We start from the raw sequence: 24,740 nt of genomic DNA, 5'->3' as shown, positions 1-24,740 counted from the left end.
TTTTGTGATCCAGCGGCTGAATCTTTTGGATTGCTGCGAGGAAGTGGCGGCAAATTCGGAATATCCCTCTTCGGTGGGAGCCGTGGGAAATTAACTTCATCCTTAGGGGGACGGGAATAGTGTGATGGGTAAGTCGATGCCTTTCACGCAGCCCGCCTGGGTTCGATTCCCAACCCCGCACATAGGGTCAGAAAGTTTTTCTTACCCGAAGAGGCGAATGACCTTAAGGTTAAAACCTCTATAATCCAAACAAAAAAAAAAAACTTCATCCTTCTGTGGAACATTCTTGCGCGTTGATTGTTTACGGGACGCCTGTTGTCGAATTTTTGTGAATTCAGCACGTTTGGGACACGATTTGCTAGTAGATGGATGGTCGCCATCACAGTTCACACATTTTACAGCGATGTCATCTAGTAGACAATCGTTGGTATTGTGTGGTTCGGCACATTTCCCGCATCGACTTTTCATGTGGCAATTCCTCGCTCCATGGCCGTAGTTCAAACAGTTCGTGCACTGTGTGACATCCCGATGTACCGGTTTATACTTTTGCCATTCGATGATTATGTGAAATAACGATTTAATCGTTTTCAGTTGACTCATGGTGATTGAGCCCTTCTCCAGATGAATCAGGTACAGTTGATCTCTAAACTTTTTGTCCGTATTATGTCGTTTCATTTTAAACACCATCATAGGCTTTAGTCCAGCCTCCGACAGTGCCTGCTTTAGTTCGGCTTCCATCATGTCGGGTAGTCCTCGAAGTACAACCTTCATAGGTTTGTTGGCGGCAATATCGTGTGTGAAGTATTCCGCTTTTGTCTGCTTCAGATAACATTCCACTCCTTTGTAGTGGTTTAAAGCCGCAACAGTTATTTTGTAGCCTTCAGTACATAAACGGATTGTTGCCTGTAGTCCTTTGCTGATCAATGTGTTGAAATCCGAGCGTAGAGTTGGTGGGAAGCCCTTCAGGTAGAAAGGCGGCATTTTTTCCTTCTTCTTCAGTTCCTCTTCGACATCAACTGGCAGATCAGCATATTGGTTTTTACTCAGCAAACGGTCGTTTATCTGTACATCACTTGGCTTCAGACGCTTAGCATCCTTTGGATCCTTCTCGAATCTATGGCGCGTTTTACCCATAGCATGGGTAGGTAGACAACTGCGAATAAAAAATAAAACAAAATCGAAATTAGTCGTAGTAGGTTATTCGTCTATCCACATCGAGTGTTAGATGACGAATTGAGAACTGCGACCTGAGCGTTTGAGGATTTTAACCACGCAGAAGGTGCACTCTCTGAAGCTGCTGGTTGATTAAATCATTCTCACGACGAAAAGAAGAAATGATAGATTTTCGCATTTTTCTTGCATAGATATCTGTTTATTAATCTTATTTTTGTGTATTACATCAACGTTCTACAGTACAAGTGTTTTGACCCTTTGGCCTTTCATCTTTGTTGTTCATACGATTCGTTATTAATAATAAGTGTTTTAATTACTCTTGTGTTACATACTAATGTTTAATCATAATATTTATTTTATTTAATAATAAAATATTTACCTACTTATAACTATCTTTAACCTAATATGTTCAAATTTTGAATTATTTGTATTACAGAGATTGAGCATCTCTCTTCAAATTTCCTGCATTATTGTTCGAATTTTTGTTCTAGTATATCCATAAGTTTATGAAAATCGGTCCAGCCATCTCCGAGAAAATCGAGTGCACATTTTTGTTACATACACACATACAGACATTTGCTCAGTTCGTCGAGCTCATATACTAGACATTCGGCCCTACGGGCCTCGGTTAAAAAGTCGGTTTTCACAGTGATTGCATAACCTTTCAATATGAGAAAGGCAAAACCAGGTGAGCAATTCCTGGAATGAGTAGACGAAAAAGTGACAAAATCAGAATCGACCTTCTCCGATTTGGATGAAACTTTGCACATGGCTTTAGTATGGCAAACCATAAGTTTTGAACCGATGGAGAGGTCAATCCGACTCACGACTGATTTTTAAAAAGGGCGCATGTATTTTTGCATTTCTCAAAAATTGCCTTTTTCAAATCGTTGTAACTCGGAAACCGTTAATTGTACAAAAATAGTGTTCAGGAAGAAGTTGTAGGGAATCGATTGGGCAGTCTAAAAAACATACACTGAAACAAATTTTGATTTTTGTCGTGAATACGACTTACTTTACTATGGGGCGCCTTTTCAAAATTTACCCTCTGAGAGAGTGATAAGTTTTTGATCGTGAATATCTCATGTTATATCTAATGAATCAACATAATTCTTGCTAAAGGCCATCGGAAATATGATCACAATTTTATAATAAAATTTTCAGTTGTGTGACATATTCTCAAATAGTTCAAAATTAAACTTTTCTGAACTGTTTGGTATAAACGGCGCGTTTGCCTTTTTTTTTTTTTTTTTTTTTCAAATAAAATTTTTTATTAGGCTCATTTGCTTTAGCTTAACGTGGCCGATTGTCTTGTTGTTAGGGGGAGAGAAAGGGATGCCGTATTACGGGGCGGCATACTCCCCAGTTAGTAAGGGGACATAGGGAGGGTGGGACCTACACAGTATTGAATTGAAATTTGAATACATCATTGGTTTGTGGCATACATCTTTTAGACACATTTTGCGTTCGATGAATCTTCATGTTTTTCAGCTTGTAGCAATGAAGAGATTATTCTGGATTGGGATGCTTCGTTGGTGTGTTCTGACGTTGATGTGACGTTTTTGGGTAGCTTCCAGCAACTCAGTCAGTTCAAGGCAGGTGCATGCTCCGAAGCATCGTTTACACAGGCCATACTTCCAGCAACGTAAAGAAGAGTGCGGTAGAGCTGTAGACGAGAAAGAGATAGGGAGAGCACTAAATTTGAGCATTGATAGTTTTCAAGAAGTTATAGATGAGAGTCATATAAGGAAGATTTCGAGTTGCCAAGACGTCGCGGACTGGTACGAAGGGTGGTATACCTCGGGCCCGAAGGGAACCTATGAGTTGGGACCTGGCATCACAATACTCGACACATGTCCAAACAACATGTTCGATGTCATGATAACCCTCACCGCAAACGCAGACACCACTCTCAGCGAGCCCCACACGACGGAGATGCGCGCTGAACATATAATGATTAGACATGAGCCTTGACATTACACGAATAAAGTCTCGGCTCACGTCTAACCCCCGGAACCAAGCTTTCGTCGATACCTGTGGGACTATTGAGTGTAACCATCGTCCCAGAGTTCCACTATTCCATGTATTCTGCCAGCTGGCTAGAGTTTTCTGACGACAGCAACTGAAAAATTCATTGAAGCAGATTGGTCTTTCATAGATATCACCTTCTAGTGCGCCCACCTTGGCTAACGAGTCCGCCCTCTCATTGCCCCGTATGGAACAATGTGAGGGGACCCAAACCAAGGTAATCTGGTATGATTTTGCAGATAAAGCACTCAATTGTTCCCGTATTTTCCCCAGGAAATACGGTGAGTGCTTTCCAGGCTTCATTGAACGGAGAGCCTCAATGGAACTGAGACTGTCCGATACAATGAAGTAGTGATCTGTGGGCAGAGTGTCAATGATCTCAAGGGTATACTGAATTGCAGCTAGTTCTGCGACGTAAACTGAAGCTGGATCACTGAGTTTATAGGAAGCGGTGAAATTTACATTGAATATACCGAAGCCAGTGGACCCGTCTAGATATGATCCGTCAGTGTAAAACATTTTATTACAGTCGACTTCTTTAAATTTATTATTAAAAATTTTTGGGATCTCTTGAGGGCGTACAGGATCCGGGATTCCACGAATTTCCTCTTTCATGGATGTGTCGAAAAACACAGTAGAATTAGAAGTATCCACAAAATGAACACGATTGGGAACAAACGAAGAAGGATTTATATTCTGAGCCATGTAGTCAAAATACAAGGACATAAAACGGGTTTGTGAATTAAGCTCGACGAGCTTTTCAAAGTTTTCTATCACCATCGGATTCAAAATGTCGCATCGGATTAGCAGTCGATATGAGAGATCCCAGAACCTGTTTTTCAACGGTAAGACGCCCGCCAGCACTTCAAGACTCATCGTATGGGTTGATTGCATGCAACCCAAGGCAATACGTAAACAACGATACTGAATTCTTTCTAGTTTAATGAAATGAATATTCGTAGCGGAGCGGAAACAGAAACATCCATATTCCATTACTGACAATATCGTCGTTTTGTACAACCTGATCAGGTCTCCTGGGTGAGAGCCCCACCAAGTTCCGGTTATTGTACGAAGGAAATTGATTCTCTGTAGGCATTTTCGTTTCAAATACCTAATGTGACATCCCCAGGTACCTTTGGAATCGAACCAGACCCCGAGATATTTAAATGTGAAAACCTGAGCTATGGTTTCACCCCCTAGTTGAAGCTGTAATTGCGCAGGTTCTCGCTTCCTTGAAAATACAACCAGCTCAGTTTTCTCCGTAGAGAACTCGATACCCATTTGAAAAGCCCATGTCGACAAGTTGTCGAGGGTATCTTGCAATGGTCCTTGGAGATCGGCAGCTTTGGGTCCTATAATAGACACAACACTGTCGTCGGCAAGTTGTCTTAGCGTGCAAGATGTGTTGATACATTCATCAATGTTATTTACGTAAAAGTTGTATAAAAGGGGGCTTAAGCATGAGCCCTGAGGAAGACCCATGTAACTGAATCGCTTTGTCGTCAAATCACCATGCTCAAAATGCATGTGTTTCTCGGACAATAGATTATATAAAAAGTTGTTCAAAACTGGTGAAAGACCATGCTGATGCAACTTCTCAGATAGAACGTTAATGGAAACTGAATCGAATGCCCCCTTGATGTCGAGGAAAACTGATGCCATTTGTTCTTTACGAGCAAATGCCATTTGAATTTCTGTTGAGAGCAACGCTAGACAATCGTTCGTTCCTTTGCCCCTGCGGAACCCGAATTGTGTACCTGAAAGCAATCCATTTGTTTCGACCCAATTGTCTAGACGGAAGAGAATCATTTTCTCCAACAATTTCCGGATACAGGAAAGCATAGCAATCGGCCGATACGAATTGTGATCGGAGGCTGGTTTTCCAGGTTTTTGAATAGTAATAACTCTCACTTCTCTCCATTCGTGTGGGACAATATTACCCTCGAGGAACTTGTTGAATAAATTCAGCAAGCGCCTTTTGGCAGAGTCGGGCAGATTTTTCAACAAGTTGAATTTAATTCTGTCTAACCCCGGGGCTCTATTGTTACACGACAAGAGCGCAAGTGAGAACTCTACCATCGAAAACGGTGTTTCGTTTGTATTCAATGTCGCGACGCGGGATATCTTCTGTTCCGGAACAGAATCAGGACATACTTTCTTAGCGAAATCAAATATCCAGCGGTTAGAATATTCCTCGCTTTCGTTCGCGTGATTTCGATTGCGCATGCGACGGGCCGTATTCCAAAGAGTGCTCATTGCTGTTTCTCTCGTTAATCCGTCAACAAACCTTCGCCAGTAACCGCGTTTCTTAGCTTTAATAAGACTTTTCATTTGAAATTCTAACGCCGCGTATTTCCGATAATTATCTGGAGTTCCGTTCTTTCTAAACGAGATGAAGGCTGAAGCTTTTTTCGTTTTCAGCTCTGAGCACTCTTTGTCCCACCATGGGTTGGGAGAACGCATACTAGTTTGCGCGCTAGGTACTCGTTTCGTCTGAGCTTGAATTGCGGTGTCAAGAATCAAGCCAGCCAAAAATGTATACTCTTCCTCCGGAGGAAGCTCTTGTGATGTTTCTAGTTTCTCAGATATCGAGCTCGCGTAACGTTTCCAATCAATGTTTCGTGTGAAATCGTACGAAACATTGATTGTTTCCGATGGTCTTCCACGGTTGGTGATAGAAACTATGATCGGCAAGTGATCGCTACCGTGAGGATCACAGATTACCTTCCACTTGCAATCTAACTGTAGCGAAGTCGAGCAAAGGGATAAATCCAGCGCACTTGGTTGTGCTGGCGGTCTAGGGTTCCGTGTCATTTCTCCCGTGTTTAGAATTGTCAAATTGAAGTTGTCACACAGATCTTGGATTAACGAAGAACGATTATCATCATATAAGCTGCCCCATCCTGTACCATGCGAGTTAAAGTCCCCTAAAACCAGCCGCGGTGAAGGAAGAAGTTCTATGATGTCTGCAAGCCGACGATGCCCTATCGAGACTCTGGGAGGAATGTAGATAGAAGCTATACATAGATCTTTGCCATTAATATTAATTTGGCAAGCAACAACTTCAATTCCCGGTGTCGAGGGGAGGTTAATACGATAAAATGAATAGCACTTTTTAATCCCTAAAAGTACCCCTCCATAAGAGTCTTCTCGGTCCAGGCGGATTATGTTAAAATTATGGAAGTCGAGGTTGATGTTAGAAGTAAGCCAAGTTTCACTCAAGGAGAATACATCGCAATTATGAGTATGTATTAAGTGTTTGAAAGAATCAAGTTTTGGGATGATACTTCTGCAATTCCACTGAAGCACAATGATCATATCTTCGATTCTCAGTGGTAAATTATCCATCAAAAGATACGATCGCTGCAAGGAGGGGCCATTGTTCAGTCAACTGTTTTAAAAATGTCCTTACTGTTGGCAGTAGAGCAGTTAGGAAGCTTTTCAGAGGATCAGTAATATTGAAGGCTGTTAATATCCAGTCCACGATATCAGAAAATTTCAATAATCCAGCGTTTGTTGGATTTTCTGGTTGTGCTTTGGGGTCATTCGGGTTTTTTGATGCCCCAGGAAGTGCTGGGTACTCCTTATCATCCCTAAGTTTTTTGAACCCAGGAGGTGTTTGCTTCGGTTTTGAGTCAGCACTTTTTGTTTCCGTTTGGTTCTTTTGTGACGAAGAGGACAGTCTGAGGCCTTTACGAGGAAGCTTGGGAGAAGCCAGATTTTGTCTTTTCCTGCTTCCTTCAACCTGTGTGTAGGAAGGTCCTTCGCCTGGGTCGTCAGAGGTATCCTCTTCAACTGGCAAGATTGCAAACGGGTTCTCAGGGGTCGATGGAGTGGTTCTTTTTAAGATTTCCGCATAAGAACGTTTGGAACGTTCTTTCACGGATCGCTTCAATTTCTCCGCACGCTGTATGTACGTAGGGCACACCGAAAGATCATGAGGATTCTCCCCGCAGTAGCAACACTTTTCCACTGCTCTTCTGCAGAGATCGTCCTCATGGGCCTCTCCGCATTTGCCGCATCGCAGTTTGTTGCAACAATAGGTTGCCGTATGACCTAACTGTTTGCAGCTTGTACAATGCATTACCCGCGGTACATACAGCCGAACAGGTAGACGAACTCCACTCACTACCAAGTAATTTGGAAGTGCAGATCCGGCAAAAGTCACGCGAAATGAGTCCGATTGGTAAAATTTACCATCTATCGATTTGGAGTGCAATTGCTTGCACTCCAAAATTTTCACTGGATGAAGGTCGGGGTTTTTGAAACGGCCTACCCCGTCCTTCATCAGATCTTCGATTGTCAGACTTTCGTCACGGACCACACCGTCGATCTCCACCACATGAGACGGGACGTACACGCGGTACTCCTTCGTGAACAACTCGCTGGTAGCAATCGCGTTTGCTTGCTTCAGGTCGGACACAACAACGCGTAACTTGTTTGGCGAAACCTTATCTATTGTTTTTATTGCCGAGTAATGTTTTTCCAGGTCCCGAGCAATATTTAAAACTCTGAGAGACTTTAATTTGGGCCGGAAGTATACCACCCACGGACCCCCCGAGCCATCGTCTTGGTAAACTTTTTGGCGAGCAGGCAATATCTTAAAGGGAGATGGAGGCATCGGAGAGGGAGATGGCATCGGAGAGGGAGATGGTATCGGAGGGGGAGATGGTATAGGAGGGGTAGATGGCATCTCGGAAGCAAACTCAGCCTCTAAATGTTCTTCGTTCATTCGTTCAGCTTCGCCCTCCTCCGAGACACCCCCACTGTCATCAATATTCATATTTAAAGTGCGGGAGTAAAGAAGTCTCCCGCACTTGAAATGAGAAAGAAAGAAATAAAATGAAAAGAAAATATATGAATAGTAAAAGTTGAAAGAAAAAGTTTGAGAAAATACTTAACAGTATGTCACGGTAAGCTGTTAGGTGAGTTGCTCCTTCACTCCTTCGTTGTGCTTCAGCGTGACCTTGACTCAGGATTTGGCTGCTGCGATGCAGGTAGCAAACAATAGAAATAACTGCTGCCCGAGGATAGCACAATAGCGTCTACTGTTGATACCGATACAAAACCGGTGCACAGACAGAACTCACTTGCGGGGATGCTACTTTTTATCACTTTTATTTAATGCCTATACTACAGCCTCTGCTGTGATAGGCACCTTCGTCTTACCGATGTCGATTGTTAAAAAAAAACGCGTGTGCTCACTTCGAACATTCGGTTACGAATGCGTTTGCCTTTCTCGTATTTTGAAAGCTCATAGCTCAGTGATCTGTAGAAGGATTTATATAATCTAACTACCAATAGAATCGAAAATTTTCAACTTGAACGTGTATTGCAACAACATTGCAGTTTTTCAATAGTACACTATTGAAAAACCTGTTTGATTTAACTCATGACTGCACCAGCCAATCAGAACGCGAGACGTCTGCTTCTGTACAAGAGCATCCATATAAAAGTTGAGTGGTTCATTTTTCCTACCATTTGCTGAGCAACTGTTCCCGAAACAAGACGCACGAGAGCAACATCGAGGACCTGTCGTCTCACAGTTTCCCGATCTGAATGCACGAGACACAATGACACCGAAAATCGATAGAAAGGCAGCCAAAAAGTCCAGCAAGGCCCATTGCCAAAACAAGCTACACACGAGAACCATCTCAGATCTTAATATTTCCTACCAAAAGATTCATCAAGATGGAAGCTAAATTAATTTGCACCGTCACTAGCACATTCAATTACGAACGGCAATGCGAAAGCGAAAGTGATGATTTTGAACACATCTTTATACTAGTATACAAATATGCCGTGCGAAACAGAGTTGAACAGATTGAACAAATGAAAGAGATGAACAAATTTTTAGAACAAATGTTTCCACTTGATTTGCGCATTCTACTTTCCAGGCGTATCAGAACTGGCTAACCTTAAAGCAATCCTAAATATTTCTTTATCATAATGATGTGGTCGTCCTGAAAAAGACGGGGTTTTCATCTCCTCGTCGTTACGGATGGCCAGCTGCAGATGGCGGGGGATGATTTTCTTTTTCTTGTCACGGGCAGCATTACCGGCCAATTCCAACACTTCGGCAACCAAGTACTCCATCACTGCCGCCAGATAGACCGATGCACCGGCACCGACACGCTCTGCGTAGTTTCCCTTCCGGAGCAGACGATGGATTTGCCAACTGGGAACTGCAGACCAGCACGGTTCGAGCGGGACTTTGCCTTGCCTTTAACTCTTCCTCCTGTGTGCGTGTTTCTGTGTAAAAATTCCACAAGATGCTGTTAACAGCTCGACAGTCAATTCAGTATTACTGACTGCCGCTCTACTAACTCTATCTTTTATATCGTCTCACCGTTTCCCGTTCTACGAAGGGGAGGTCCGTGCACCGCTACCAGTATAAAATGAAATGTGATGTGAGAAATAGCGTCATTTAAGTTAAAGCAGCTACTCTGTACGTACGAGACACCGTCAGAACGATGACACCGAAAACAGGTAGAAAAGCAGATTTGTACCTAAGACAAGACCTGACATCTAGGGGGGCTGCTTTTGTTACAAAATGGACCAGTTTCTGATTGGCTGATTTTGATGTTGCCACCTGCACATTGTGAAAAGAAAAAACTTTTGCAGGGTACGCGAGCAATGATGCCAAGTATAAAGAAAACCAGAAAACAAATTTATTAAAATGTATAATTTTAGCTCACCAATGAAAATAAAAATTTTCGGAGAATGTTTCACTTTTTTTCAATCCCAATGGTAATAAATGTTTATAGTGGCAGGACTGTGTAATTAAAATAGGCATCAAGCCGTTTTTCTTTTTAGTGAATTAAAGTGTAAGTGTGTTTAGTTTTACGAGAAGAATGAACTGTTGTGTTCCACACTGTGGTCGCATTAAGCATTTCTATCCAAACCTGACTTTTTCCAGTTTCCAAAAGATCCAGTAATACGTCAACAATGGATTCGATTTTTCGTTCAACATGAGATATTTCGTGTTTTGTCATCAAAGCTCAATTAATTGTTTTTAAGCATTAATATATAATAAAGAAATGCATTCACCAAAACATGTTTTATGTTTATTTCAAATCAAAAACCTAAAGTCTAAAAATTTAAATGTAATATTTTTTTTCTAGCATAGTTATAAAAAAAATTTGTAAATATGGCTACACTGTAACCGATACGTTGGTATTTATTCCACAGGGCGAAAATGACGAGAAGGATGATTCGGAAGGAAGAATAAGAAGCCAGTTGTCAGGTCTTGTCTTAGATTTGTACCGTCACTAACACATTCAATTACGAACGGTAATGCGAAAGCGAATGTTGAACACATCTTTATACTAGTATGGGGTCGTGTAAAAATATGCCATGCGAAACGGGGTTTCGAGAAGAATCAGGTATCTTTGAACTTTGTAGCATCAATTAAAATAAACTACAAATTTGTCGTACCTAGCCTGCTATATTAGCAAATTGAAAAGGAATTGTTTCAAGTTTGGAATATATAGTTGTAGAATAGTAGCTGTTTAATGTAACTAATCTGTACTTTAATGTAGGTGCATCGCTTCAAACTCTATTAGTGAAAAAGAGGAAAGCTTACACAATTCATACAATCAATCAACTAACTGATATTCGGAAAAGTGATGGGAGCGTATCAGTTTTTTCGTATTCACGACATCCAGTTATGTCTCTGACATTACCCACCCAGCTTTTTTCTCAATAATTACAAAATAATCTGAAAAAGTGAAATAAAAAAAATCAGGATTTTAATATTTTTGATAGTGGCTATCCCATCCGTGGCTTTTGTAAAATGAAGAAGTTACAGCTAAAACAGTTTACGGGTGCATGCAAATGATCAAGTTCTTCTCGTTGTAATTCGGAAACCGTTCATCGTATAAAAACGGCGTCCAGAAAGAAGTTGTAGGGAATAAATAGGGCACTCTAAAAAAACATACACTGAAAAAAAATTTTGAATATGTTTCTCAATAATTTCAAAATGAACCAAAAAAATTAAATTAAAAATAAATCAGGGCTTCGATTCTTTTTCGATAATTTTTATTTTAAAGCTCTTATTGAAACCTACAGATTGATGGCTATCCCATCCTTGCCTTTTGAAAAATGAAAAAGTTACAGCTAAAACAATTTACAGATATATTCGAAATTTCAAGTTCTCGTTAATTTAAACAGTAGTATATTATTCCACAGATTAAAGGCAATAATATCCTTTCTTCTAAAAGTAGCTGTTCTTGAGATACTTGGATATTTAATTATAACACCATTTTTTGTATTTCCATGAATTGTTTATTTGCTTGCTATATCTACAATTATTACATGTACATGAATAATACTTAATTATATTTAAGGTTTTCAGTTTTTGAGAATTGTATGAGTACTTGTGACGATAGTTGATTTCTGAAATCGGAACGAAAGAATGGTATTTCTGTGTGCCTGGAATCATTTTGGTGTCCTTATAAACACTACTCCACTCGGTCACACCCCGTGCATATTCTTCTTGTGACACGTAATAACAAGACATGGCCGTGAATGCATCTCGACGTCTCTGCTCTGCCTATTAATATAATTGTTTTACAGTTGTGATTGGATGTTCATGTAGTTTAGCCAAGCTTTCACGTCGTGCCATTCGCTTTTAATTACCCCGAGTGCATCACATGGTCCTTTACCATGAGAAGTTGCAAAAAATGCCACTCAGCATCAATTTTATACATTGATTTAAATTTACAGTGACTTGCAATTTTTTTTTGTTTTTGTACTGCGAGGCAGCTTCGTCAGACATAAATATTGCTTTTGTCGTGAATACGACTTACTTTACTATGGGGTGCCTTTTCAAAATTAGCCATATGGAAGAATGGGCAGAACTTAATCATGAATATCTCGACTTGTATTAAGGGCAGCAGCATAATTCTTTCGCCATTTCATCAAAAATATGCTCAGGAATTTAGGATATCATTTTGAACAGTGTGAGATAACCACAAATAACTCAAAAATGAAGTTTTCTAAAATTTTGAAAACAACGAGGAAAACTCTTTACTTTTGCTTGGCTTTTTCGCGCAAGGACGACGATTTTGAGGTCTGAATGCGTATAAAAGGGGAACCGTGGTCGAAAATCGATCATTTCTTCTTGTGTGTTGGATGGAAGCAGACGTCGTGAGAATGATTTATCATTTGCTTTTCGGTCGTCGAGGGAGCGATATCATCAACCAACAGCGACAGAGAGTGCACCTTCTGCGTGGTTAAAACCTCAAACGTTCAGGTAGCAACTCCCATTCGCTTTCCGGTCATCAAGCCGAGACTCTGAGTCTGCTCTTAGTTCTAAATTTAGTTCTTGAACTCAGGTTCATTTCCTTATTCCAGAATTCTACTGTTCGATTCTATTTCGAATCATTATAATACTCCCAAAGAATTATGTGACATTTTACTGTAGTATATGCAACCCATTTTGGTAGACGTGGCGAGAAATCGTCTTCAAGTTTAGTTCCGGAATATGGGTTTAGAATTCAGTGCCTGCGTGCTGAACTGGATTCTGGAAAAAGATACCGGAACTGATTTCAGTTTTGGAATTGTAGTCTACTAAAATCCAACCGAATTCTGAATCTGTTCTAAGTTCTGAATATAGTTCTTGAGCTCAGGTTCAGTTCCTAATTCCAGAATTCTTCAAATCGGTTCTTTTGTCTGTACGACTTACTTCACTATGGGACGCCTTTTCAAAATTTACCCTGTACAAGAATGGGCAGAACTTTACCACGAATATCTTTTGATGTACTCAACCCAACAACATATTTTTTCTACAAGCTATCGGTAATACGGTTAGGAATTCGTGATTAAATTTTCAACAGTGTGGAAAAACCCTAAAAATAATTGAAAAACAAAGTTTTCTAAAACTTCTAAAAATTCATCACGGTTGCTTGCCTTTTTCGCATCCGGAAGACGGTTTTCAGGTAGTCAGGTACATATCAGAATCTACTGAACAAGAAAAGGAAATCTTTGAATAAAAACTGTTCATTTCTTTTATTGCTACAGACGAAACTGGATGTCGAGGTAAGGTTCTCCCACCAACATCAGTAATAACAAATCAAGTATAAAGCGTGAAAGTCTCATTTGGACTTCGGTTGTCAGGAGGAGCAATCGGCAATGAAAGTAGACCTTTTGCGTGGTGTAAAGCCTCAAACGCTCAGGTCACAGAGCCAGTTTTCAGGATAATTTGATAAGCTTTGTGCAATTTTCGCAGTGCAAAATTCGCAACAGTGTTCAATATCTTACACAATTACAATTACACAATTTGGCCCTTCTGAATGCCAGAAATTTATCTCGTACGGCATTTTGATAACTTTTTTCACTGAAATATTTAAATCCGAAACGAAATGATTGACATCAAAATTCTGTATAGTTCTATTTAGAACAATAATTGTATACCCAAAGAATTATGCGAAATTTTCTTCATTATACTGTATACGGCCCATTTTTCAACTACTTGTAGTTTGTAGTAGAACTTTCTACTGATTTGCTATATAAAATGCATAGCATCGACTTAGAAGCCATTAATGAAAGGTTCCTTTCAGAACCACCATTATTTTATCATTGAGAACTATACTGGTTATTTTGTAATATTTTAATGTGTGTCAGAATGTTTAATGTAACTAACCTGTACTTTAGTTTAGGAGTATCGTTTCAAATTCTAGTAATGAAAAAGAGGAAAGCTTGCACAATGCACGCAATCGATCAACTAATTGATATTCGAAAGTATAAAGAAAGAGTGTATTCACGACATCCAGTTATGTCTCTGACATTACACACCCGTACTGTAGGATTTAATCGACTGTTCGGTTTTCGTAATTAAAGATTTTATTGTGCACTTTCAACTTCCATCAGTCCAGAATTCATTTAACTTTATTTCATAATAAAAACTTTAAACAATCTCGATAATTCACTTCTATCAGTATGGTTTAGCTTCCTCCTCGTCTCAACTCACTCTAAAGACTGTCTAATTTTAACGTATCTGCTCACCTCCAAATTGCCTATTCTCCTCTCTCCCTCTCCTCTCGCTCTTCACATCCACGTAGTGGTATCACCACAGCTGCCCCATCCCAGCGATCACTGAGACCGCCGAAGTTGATCGCGGCTCAAGAACAGCTAAGGGTCTGGCGACTACACCAATCGGTCAGGTGCTTGTGCTACATGTTGCCGGTAACAATCCATCTGCAATTTCATCTTTGCCACCAACTTTTCCGCCCGACGGATTAGTTGTATCTCAGATGGTGATAGGCCCGTTGATTCATGATAGGCGTTATTTATCCATTCGGCAAATTGCGTAAGCTTCGAGGACCACGACCGGTGATTGTGTTGACAATATGACCGACAGAGTCGTGAGAGTTCACGCATGGTCCTTTCAACGGGGTTGGCTTGTGGGTGTCTTACGGACGTATGAATCAACCTTATATTCGTCTGGATGCACGACGTTACCCAGAATTGGGATGTAAACTGACTGCCCTGGTCGCAAAGCAAAGCTGTCGGCGTACCGTGCAGCTTAAAATGACTCTCCATTCGTCTCCACAATACCTTAGAGTTTGGTGTTCTCACCGCATAAAGTGTTACGTATATCGAGAACACATCGATAATCACCAGCACGTGACGGACCTCTGCAGCACCAGAGGGTAGCGGCCCAAAAAGGTCTATGGACAGCAATTCATTAACTTTATATGGGATAATGCTTCTTCTCGTGCCAGCCAAAGTGTAGTTTGCTGGTTTGGCTAGCTGACATACTGCACAACCCTTAACGTATGCTTTCGCGTGTCTCCTCATACCTTTCCAATACACAGATTTCTTCATTAGCTCATATGTCTTTTTCAGACCAAAATGGCCAGATCCGTCGTGGAAATATGACAATACGGGTTTTATGCTAGTTAGCGGAATAATCACTCTCCAATGTCTGTCATGTAAGTTCTTCATAAAGATCAACCTTTTCTCTTTTCGAATCGTGCACTTCCCGAGACAGCGCTCTTCCCCTTCGTCTAGATTCTTTCCGCATGGAAACATTTGGTCTTGTTCCTGTCTCTGTTGTAACTGCTGGAGGAAAATTTTGAGATCTCGTTCCTCTATTGTCAGTCTACCCAGCGTTAAAAACGCGCCTCGATCACTAAGGTTTTCTCCACCTATAGGGTTACGAGAAAGTACGTCAGCCCACAGATTATCGACACCCCTACAATAAACAATTTCGAAGTCAAACTGCTGTAGGAATAATATCCATCGTGTCATACGACCGTTCAATAGCCGGCATTTTTTTAAGAAAGTGAGGGCACGGTGGTCTGTAACGATGGTAAAAGGACGGCCGAGCAAATACTGTCTCCACTTCGAAAGAGACCATACAATCGCTAAGGCCTCAAGTTCGGTGACCGTGTAGTTGGATTCGGCAGGTTTCAATAAGCGGCTGGCAAAGGATAATATCTTCTTTTCGCCATTCTCGTCTAGTTGGAAGAGCATAGCTCCAAGCCCAGAATAGGAACTGTCTGTTTGTACTAAGTAAGGTTGATTTTCAAAGGGATACGCCAGTTTAGTGAATTCCAAAAATAACACTTTTACTTGCTCGAAAGCATTCTTTTGAGTTTCCGTCCACTCCCAGCGTACATGTTTTTTCAATAAGTCGTAAAGGGACTTCGCGATCGCTGCGAAATTGGGGGTGAAACGTGACGCGTAGCTCACGAGACCGAGAAAACTTTTCAGGGATTTCTCATCCTTCGGTACTGGAAAATTTGTAATCGATGACAGCTTGTCAGGATCGATGGCTACCCCGTCTTTCCCAACGATATGGCTCAAGTAGTTTACCTCTCCTCTAGCAAAATGCGATTTCTTCATGCTGATGGTCATGTTGGCCTCCCGAATTTTTGTGAACACCTTTCGTAGATGTATTAGGTGCAGTGGAAAATCACGTGAACTAACAAGCAAATCATCCAAATACTTTTCTGTGAAATCTAGAACTTCTTCTCCGAGGACTAAATCCATAGCCCTGCTGAAGCTTGCTACCGCCGTATTCAAGCCGAATGGTAAAACGTTAAACACATAGGTGCGGGAATTGAACATAAAACCGGTATATTTCCTATGCTCCGTGCGGATCGGGATTTGCCAATAGCTAGATGTTAAGTCGATTGTCGAAAAGAATCGTGCCCCTTCAAACTTTTGTAGTATTCGTTGTACATCCGGAGGTTTTTCGTTGTCTTTCACCAAAACCTTATTAAGTCTTCGTGCGTCCAGGCAAGTTCTCACCTCGCCTGACTTCTTTAGTGTAACTACCAATGGGTTCACATACTGCGTGGGGGATCGTGTAATAATTCCCCATTTTTCCATTTGCTTGATTTGCTCGCTTACACGGTCCATATAGTGGTATGGTATTGGGTATTGCCGAAGGTTAAATGGTGTTTCATCGATGAGATAAATTTCGTGTTCGTATATATTTGTCAGCCCTGGAACAGTGGAGAAAATATCCTGAAATTCATCTAGCAGGTTGCTCAGCTCTTGTCGCTGGACTAGCGTTAGCTCTGAATCTTCCACTAGGGGACGTTCACCATCCTCTTCCCTAATGAGCTGTCGAATTTTTCGTTGTTCCCCATTCCGGATGTTTTTCCCTGTAAATTTGCTTACGATTGTGTCACCGCCCAGGCGCAGATGTATTTCCCCCGTATCGTGGCAGATCCTAGCTCCTGTATCATGGAGAAATAATTCACCAAGGATGATGTCACAATACAAGTCCTTAACAACTACGAGAACGACATCAACGAACTTTCCTTGTACTGCGGCTGTAACAAAAATTTGTGTGGATATGCGGCTGCACTTTTTTCCTATAGCTCCCCGTATTGAAGTCTTGACCACAGGAAACTCATCGGTATCGATGTTCATGCGCGACAATTTTTCGTACAACTGGTGGGAAATACAGTTGATCTCGCTACCTGTGTCAACTACAGCGTTTACTTCCAACTCTCCTATGTGCATTATAAGTTGTGGAGAGGGTCTGAAGGAAACTTCCTCGCTTCCTTGCTCATCTACTTCTTCCAATAATTCGTCTGATCCTACAAAAATACTCGCTGTCGTCACAGGTGTCTGCAAACGGTCGGTGTCCATTTGTTCGTCGTCGTATTCAACAACGGTTGACCGAACTTCTCGATTGCCGTGTCTTGTAGCTATATCATTTCTGCCTGTTGCGATGTTTGTGGGCCGTGAATTCGAAACAGTGGTTGTTTCCGGACGTGATCTCCACGAGCTCATTTGTGGTCTAGAAAATTTGCCACTTGCATGTTGATCTTCTGCCTGCAGGACCGCATAGGCGGACGCTATGTCCACACAAGTGTGCACCACATATGATACATGTTTTGGAAAATGTCTGGAAAGTAACAGCACTAAGTCGCGCTCTGGTGGCGCTGTTTCGAGGTATCGTGCTTTGGTTATTAATGTCAAAAAGTAATCTGCCATCTTCATTCCCGAGCGGAACTCGAAACTTCCATGCATTAATTCATCTCTAACCACCCGCTGTGCATGTTGTCCCCAAAATTGTTCCAAAAAAGTAATATGGAATCGATCAAAATCTGTTAATAAATACCCAAAACCGCGGGACCAAGTTTTCGCCTCGCCTTCCAGGCACGATAATGCAATTTGTAGTCGTTCGGTTTGTTGTAACGCTAAATTATTACAGTAATTGTCTAGCTCGCCTAAGAATTCGATGGGATGGCATTCTTCTATATTTCCATCAAAACGAGGTCGTTGTAGGCTGCTAACTGATGAATTTCTTCCACACTGGCGGGGAAATTGCATGGAGGATAGGTCTTGTGGACGACTGTGGTCACCACCATTTACATACGGTAAACTCGTTCGCGGCTCCGTGTTTCTCAGCCACGTTATATGATTTGGCTCAGCCGGTGCAATATTCCCAGGCCACGTACTCGTCCTAGCAACCCTCGGCAAAGGTGGATTGTTCTGCATATGCTCTAAACGGCGACTCAGCGACTCTACCACTCCAGTTAAATGGCGTATGGACTCCCAAACTCGTGTATCTGTTCGGCACTCATTGTTGTTACCGAGTTGAGACGTCCTGTTTTCCGATTCGTTGTCTCTCGTAAGCGGAGAGCTTATGTTACCTTCACCTTCATTTCGATTGGCAGTGGAATTTATCGCCCCTTCTGTAAGATTATTCGGTTGTGTGGGTGCTTCCAATGTTTCATTCGGTCTATCCTCTAGAAATAGTCTATAGTCACTTCGGGATGGCATTAGTAGTCTTAAGATTCCGTCTTCTAACCCAGGTGGGTTGAACGGTGGCGGTGGGACCGGTCCGGATAGAGTAGAATAATGTGTGTCCATTGGTGGCAGTAACACCGGCATATTTACGGACCAAGGTGGTACACCACTGAAGTTCATTGGATGATACATCCTTCAACGGTTGATACGTAGTTACCTAAAACACAGATCCGGTAGATCGAACTTTTAGAGTTATAAAATTTGGAGCGCTACTCACCTGTTCAGGCTTTCGCAAAAGCCTTGAAAATATTTTCGCCTGCACGGCCCGTGTGACGTTATCAAACTTTTTAATAATCACCATACATGTCTTTTGTTTGGTACGAGTATATAATGGAATTGAGGTTAGACTTTAAAACAACCATGTGCTTTCGGCGAGGTTCGCGCCGTTACAATGACAGGTTTTTTTCTGCAACGGGTTAGTCTAATTATAGTTTCTTAATTTATCACGCTCCTCGGGATTTTTGATTAAATAGGTGTTTAATTTTTTTTTGTATTTCATACACTATCATTTCGTGAATCGCTCATGGTCACTGAGCATCTCGCCGGAGCCTCCACGTTGTAGGATTTAATCGACTGTTCGGTTTTCGTAATTAAAGATTTTATTGTGCACTTTCAACTTCCATCAGTCATGAATTCATTTAACTTTATTTCATAATAAAAACTTTAAACAATCTCGATAATTCACTTCTATCAGTATGGTTTAGCTTCCTCCTCGTCTCAACTCACTCTAAAGACTGTCTAATTTTAACGTATCTGCTCACCTCCAAATTGCCTATTCTCCTCTCTCCCTCTCCTCTCGCTCTTCACATCCACGTAGTGGTATCACCACAGTACTTTTTTAATTTGAATTTTGTCTTTCAAAAATGACATTAAGGTGAAATGTAGCGGAATGCGAAAATCGCGTTTTTGATCAATTATTCAAAAACTAGACCGATTTTCGAAAAACCAAAAACACTTAAGTTTTCGAAATCAAATTTATCATAACTAAGTATTCTTAGAATTGTGAAATTTTGCTTTGCCGAGCCGTAATTGATTTTTGAGATGTATAAACGGTTACTGTTCCGTTCCACGGGGATGATTTCAGAACTGAAAAGTAGTGTTTGTAGCAGAATTTCACAAAGAATCTGAAAATGCAACTCAAAATTCTAAAATATTAGCTAAAACAACCGAAATTTGAAAAAGTTTACATAAACTTTTCCGCATTTTTTTTATTGCTCGCGCGCTGCTGTTTCGTATTGAGGTGGTGTGAGAAATGCACGGTGGGCACGGTGGCATAATATCGTGAGCAAAAATGCAGCATTGGGTTTTGTGTTGAAATAAAAACGAGTTGAATACAATAAAATGGGTATTGTAAGAAATCGTTTATTTTCTAAGTAACTGTCATTTATAATGCTAATAATGTCCAATTCTGTTGACTAGCATAGCTTCAATTACAGCCGACTCATAGCATAGCTTTGATTACATGGCTAGTGCTACGATCCTATTGACACAACGGAAATAATACTTTCTGCTTATTCGAAGATGATAATGAAAGTCAATTAGAATGGAATATATTGGCATTGAATGTATTCGATAAATAAAGGCTTTGAACAACATCCTGAAGCACAAATGAAAAATTTTCTGAAAAATCACAAATAATTACAATTTCTCCTGTCGTTAAATTAGATTTTGCCATTTTAAGAAAAGTAGATTGCTGATTTTTAATAAAATCATGAGTCACAAGTTTTTCTAAGATTATCCAAATGCCCTTGACATTTGATACATTTAGGCCTATTACTACAATAAGTAGCTGTATGCCCGAATTTTTTACAGTTCGTGCAATTCATAACACGCGGTAAGAAAAGCCGAATTTTATCGATATAGACATGGCTAGGCAACGCAGATCCGGCAAATGTTACTCGAAACGAATCTGAGGGACGATAAGACTCATTTCCATCAACAATAGATGCTGAGTATAATTGCTTGCACTTGAGTATCTTAACTCCCTCATGCATGAAGTTTTTGAAACGACTAACTCCATTTTTAGTAAATCATCGGCTGTCAGACTTGTTTCAGTGATAACACCGTCAATTTTCACCTCCTTCGATGGAATGTAAACTCGATATTCAACAACGAATAATTTACAGGTTACTATTTCGTGAGCCTGTTTCAAATCGTTAACTACAACTCGAATTTTATCTCTATTAACTTTAGAGATTTCTACAATGTGAAATGTGTTGTGAAATCCTTTGTAATTTGCATCAAATTTAATGCCTTTTCTTTGCGTCGAAAATAGACTATTCATGGCCCAGTGGTATCCTCTGGATAATGTTTAGCCCTTCGAGTATTTAAGCTCTTACTAGCCCTTCGAGTATTTAGGCTCTTACTAGGAATCGGATTCGGATGATCTTCTATGAGATTATACATTACGGGTGATAACGTTGTATCGTGTTAGTCCGGAGAAAATTCGAGTATTTCGCAAGAAAGGATTTTATGCGTACTTTGACGACTCGATTTTCGCTTGTAGTCCGGTGAAAAGAAAGTTCATTGGACTATAAACGAAAATTAACTGACAATATAGTCTAATGCCGTTTTTCATTGAGAACACTCGTCGAGTGTTTTGCTCGATTCGTACTGTCGGACAATCAAAATAGGTGCACTGTGTTTCATTAATTTGAATCGTACGAAAAAAATGCACTTTCGGTGCGATTCGCGGGCAACTATTTTGCACTCGTTTTCTTTTCCGAGCAGCAAGCGTGCAAACCAAACTTTACAAAACCGTTTCATTGATAGGCTGTCAGGGCAAAACACTGGGCACCGAGCGAGTGGAATCAATGAAAAACGACATAAGTTGCTGTGCCATCCAATCATTGTCATCTGAAGTGAGGTGACGCCAACCAGAAGAAAGAAAAAGATAGAAACATTTGTTTAGGTCCAGATAGCACATTTCCATCCCCACTCAGCAGGCGATTATATTTTGTTGGTTGTTTAACGTTTTTTGAACGACATACTGCACGGAATAATCGTTCAGTTTGCAGGAACGATTTGTTGTTGTTTTTACTGTTACAAAAAATACGGAAATTTGGTATATTCTTCACATAGAAAGAAAATTTGTTGCTATTCTACATAAAGCAGAGGTATTGTATGTAGTGTTCATTTAAAAAATAAGTGGATAAAAACTTCCAAAAATTCTCCAGTCAAACTAGTCCAACGGGGCTCCAACTCCTCACATTAAAAATGGCTCAACAATGGCCGTCGGAAGCGGCGGCCTCTCGCAAGCAAACCTGGAATCCACCCGTTTGCTAGGTCTACTCAAAGCTAGGAGCTATCCGTTGGCCCTCGCACTAGAAGAACACAAGGCGGAGAAGTCGCCTTATGTATTTATTTTGCAATTGTATATCACTGCGAGGACGCCGCCGAGGTCTATTGTGCTTGTACTAACAATAGATTGTATGGAGATAGTGTTTCAATTACTTATCATCATACCGTGAATCTTTTAGTGATAAAGGTTTCGAATGATGTAAGTATATAGTTGAAACAATAGATTCTTCTAACACAATAGCAAAAAAAAAATAATTGCAATTATATTAGAAAAATCGATATGAGAAGCACAGTCTTTAAGAATATCGCGCAAAGTGTGAACTTAATTTCAACCATGGAACAATTTTTTGGCTTTGAAAACGAAGAACCTTCTAACGACAATTCGTGTCAAGTGATTGAAAATAGCCGTGGTTTTAAATTATTGTGTAATGGCTATATATACCACAAGGATAAACAGGTAAATACTTTTATGACATTCAAGCTTTGGTGCTGAAATAATAATTAAACAAAAAATGTAATTGTTATTATCAATAGATCAAAACCAGATGCTATTGGCAATGTGCACTGCGGCGCGAGCAAGAATATGATCAAAAATGCAGTGGAAGAGCTCGAATAGAAGTAACTGCCGGAAAGCATTCGTTGATTTCTGAATCGAACCATAACCACAGACTAACAGACATGACAGTATGAGTAAATTCTTATAAAAATAATTTTTCGTGATGCACTAGTTCCACCTATATTGTACTGCGCGAACTATTTACTATCTGTACACCCCTTGTGTTATGTAAAAGTTTTTTTACTAGTTGGTTTCCCTCGTTTGTCAACACCGATCAGCTGCTTGCAGGGATGCCTGATTTCATCAGAATATTTGAAAATGAATCGTCACAATAAATTATTGGATTACGTTGATAATATATTTAACTTTTTTCGCGATGTTGGAAGGTAACCATTTATTTGACTCAACGTTGTTCATCTAGACTATTTTTTATTGTGTTGGTAGTTTTCACCCGAAATTAAGTGGCGGAAGACCAGAAGCAAGTAAATATTGTAACAAAACGGGTTCGATTTTGTATTGCGTTGGATGATGAGAAGTAGGCACAATTATGTATATAGTTTTGGCAATATGTATTAAATCTGTATCCTGCATGAAATTCGCATGGACGTATACAAATCAATACATTACAGGTAATTCTGTATGAATGGCAACTCTGTTGGTAAATGAAAAAAATAAACACAGTCTAGATGACAGACAGGATGTTTTTGATAGGGTAACGTGGCGCCATCGTGACACATGTGAGTACTGTCCCAAATAAAGGAATATTCGAAATGACCGTTAAAATGATTGAAGAATCTAATTTGAGTGTCCTGTCTGTTAGTCTGTGCCATAACCATCCACCAGATCCATTATCAGTGGAGTCGTCGCGCTACCGCTGTGCCCTTAAACGAAAAGCTCACGAGGGTTCAGAGCATCAAAAAAAAATCAAGACTGTGAGCTGCAGAATTTCCTACTGAAGTGAGTAACACCACGTGCTCAGATGATAATATATAAAAGCAAATATAAGACAAAATATTTCACTTTTAATGTACAATTTTATTCTACTATTTCAAAAATTAGTTAAGGAATATTTTTTAATTTTTGAATATGGATTCCAAAATTTTATGATAGAAAAAGATTTAAAAATTATTAATTACCTTTTATTTCAGGTTCAAACAACAATATCAAAAACCGCGCAACGCAGACTTTGTCAACGTCAGCGTGCTCATGCAGTTTTACCAATGGATCCTGATGACTATGATTTAGTGGACGCAAGATTCACAAAAACGTTTGACGGAAGACAATTTCTTCTAAAAAATATTTAAGTTAACGAAGGGCGCAATATGATTTTCAGTGCAACCGAAAATCTAACTCGTCTATGTCAATCACACACAATTATTCTGGACGGAACATTTTCAACAGCTCCAACAAATTTTCGTCAAATTTTTACTATGCATGGTTCAGTTGGAGTTGGCGTACGTAGGAAGTTTCTGCCTTTCGTGCATTCTCTTTAACCGGATAAAAACGAATCCACGTACAAAAAAAGCTTAAGAATTTTGAAGAATATCTGCACCGACAAGCAAATTGATTTAACCCGAAAGTTATTCTGACTGATTTTGAAACCGCACAAATGAACGCAATCAAAAGAGTGTTTCCAGATAGTGCTCAATTTGGATGCTTCTTCCATCTGACTAAGAACTGGTGGAAAAACGAATGCAAAAACTCGGGCTCGTTGGTGAATATGCTAAAAGCATAAATATGCAACTTTCGTTTCGGCAGACCCAGGCCTTGGCCTTCTTGGAACCCCAAGAAGTACCAGAGGGCCTGGCTGCAGTTAGACAACATGCTCCAGATAGAATGGCACCATTTTTTGATTATATTTCCAGAACTTACGTTCTCGGTAAGACAAAAAATGGTACTAAAATCTTATGCTCGTTTTCCACCAGCTGTTTGGACTACGTGCCCTAGTACGTTGAATGATTTGCCTCGGTCTTCTAATGCCATTGAAAGCTTCCACAATAAATTTAATAATTTAATAAAAAAAATCGAGTAATGTGACGTTTCACAATGTACTTAAATGTTTTCAACAGGAAGAGCAGTCTACGACGGCAGAGTTATTGCGGTATTTACTGGGGGATCTGCCAATCAACCGTAGAACTAAACAGCTCATGAAAAAAGAAAATTTCTTGAAAACCGAAGATTAAATGACTGGTTCCGGAGATATAATGGTATAAGTGACGTAACCGACAAAACACTTTGATTTTTACCGCTCTTTTATATATAAGGGTGCCAATATTTTGGAATTTGATTTTTTGATATTTTTTCTAAGTTGCTGAAAGTTGATTTTTCCAAAAAAAATTTTTCGAAATCTCGACGTTTCATGCAATTCTACACTAAAAACAATTTGCATGTTAGCATCATGCGC

The 24,740-nt window shown here is 40.1% G+C and overlaps 1 protein-coding gene across 1 annotated transcript in view; it reads right to left on the bottom strand.

The window, feature by feature from the left end:
- Window positions 1-24,740, bottom strand: part of LOC131434986 (zinc finger protein 595-like) — a 52,287-nt gene that overhangs the window by 23,291 nt on the left and 4,256 nt on the right. The gene's annotated exons all lie outside the window — the stretch shown is intronic.

The sequence above is a fragment of the Malaya genurostris genome, chromosome 3 (genome assembly GCF_030247185.1).
Source record: "Malaya genurostris strain Urasoe2022 chromosome 3, Malgen_1.1, whole genome shotgun sequence".
In the NCBI taxonomy this organism is placed as follows: domain Eukaryota; kingdom Metazoa; phylum Arthropoda; class Insecta; order Diptera; family Culicidae; genus Malaya; species Malaya genurostris.
The sequence above is the reverse complement of the archived record's forward strand: the minus strand, read 5'-3'. Positions and strand labels throughout refer to the sequence as shown.